Source organism: Echinops telfairi, unplaced genomic scaffold (assembly GCF_000313985.2).
Source record: "Echinops telfairi isolate 266 unplaced genomic scaffold, ASM31398v2 ScPeMD7_2;HRSCAF=8, whole genome shotgun sequence".
Classification (NCBI taxonomy): domain Eukaryota; kingdom Metazoa; phylum Chordata; class Mammalia; order Afrosoricida; family Tenrecidae; genus Echinops; species Echinops telfairi.
The window spans coordinates 78,076,436-78,078,164 of record NW_022103898.1 but is presented as its reverse complement, the minus strand read 5'-3'; positions in this window follow the sequence as shown (position 1 = coordinate 78,078,164).

The window sequence follows — 1,729 nt, the reverse complement described above, 5'->3', positions numbered from 1 at the left end:
ATATTACAACAGTGATGATTCCAGAAAATATTGGGCTGAGTGAAGTATGTCAAGCATAAAAGGACAAATATTCTATTATTTCATTTATATGAAATATCTAGAGTAGGCAAACATATAAAGACCAAAGGAAGAGATGTGAGGGGAGGTGGGGGGAAGTGAACACATTGCTTAAGGAACATCTAGCTTCTGTAAAGGGTGATAGGAAATTTTTGAAAAATATGTGACAGAATCATAAAATACCAGATGGAGGCTCAAACCAGGAGGAGGGGGATTATCAATAGGCCAGCCACCCAACAACAGAGGATGAGAATCCTGCAGACTGCTGTTCATGATGGTCACATAATGCAGGGGGTTGCAGATGGCCACACAGCGGTCATAGGACATCACAGCCAAGAAAAATGTTTCTGTCGCTCCAAAGAAGACAATACAAAATATATTTGGATGAAGTATGCTTTCCTAGTGGCTGTTTGATCATCAGTTGATATGATATACAGATAAGTAAGAGCACATGCAATTATCAATAACATTTCTTTAAAAAGGAGAATGTTTGAAGAAAAAGTTACATAACTGTTGTCACTTAAGAATCCACCAATATGAGAGAAATTAGTCATATTCCCAATTTTACTTAACATATATGTGATAAACAACAAGACAAAAAAATCTATAGCTGTGGGTCATTTGTCAATCCCAGTATGATGAATGTGGTTATTGCAGTGTGGTTTTTCATCACAGTCACATAAAAACCACAGAAATTATACCTAAAAAACAATATCAAAATAGAATAGAATTAGTCAGTGACAACTGAGAAGTAAGGCCAATCACATGCATTTCTTTCTATGACTTGATAATGTCTTTGATACAGTGATGACAATTCCACTAAAATTAACCATGAAGTAAGTTAATCTTATGGAAGGTTTTTCTTTCAAATCACTGCAACTAAAACTGCTAAAAAAAAATTCTTTTGGATCTCCTAATGCAAATAATTACTTTTAAATAATATAACACTTGATGCCTGTAATTTACATGAAATTATTCACATTGGATTAGGACTTGGCTATTTGGAGATGTACTTTGGGGGGACATAGAGTATCTATTCCACCACTTATCTGTCATTCTGCTATAATAACTGTTTTTTGTTTTTCTTTTTTCAAATACCAGGAAGGTCGCCCCTGCTAAACAGGTTTCAGTGCAGCTTTTAAACTAAGAACAAACCGGGAAGAAGGAACAGAAAGCCCACTTCAGAGGGATCAGCCTCTGAACCTTATAAAAAACAGTGCAACATATTCAGACACAGTGTCAGATGATGACCCCCTCAGCTTGGAAGGCACTCAAAATACCTCTGGGGAAAAGCAGACTCCTCAAAAAAGAATAAACCTTAATAATACGGATGAAGCAGAGCTTTCAAGACCTTCACTTGCTGATAGAAAGAACTCAAAATGAAAAGAAACATTTGCAAACATCCATAAGATTCAGAACATGGAAAGTACTAAATATGAATCTAGGAAAAGTGGAAGTCATCAAAAATTAAATAAAGTGGTAAACAAGCGGCCATCTAGCTCAGAAGCAACAAAGCCCACATGGAAGAAGCACACCCTCCTGTGCGATAATGATGTGTTGAAGGGATGAGGTATCAGGCATCATCAGAATAAAAAATCTTATCATAGTGAATGAGCGGGGAAGTGCGGGGTGGAGACCCAAAGTCCATTTGTAGGCCACTGGACATCCCCTT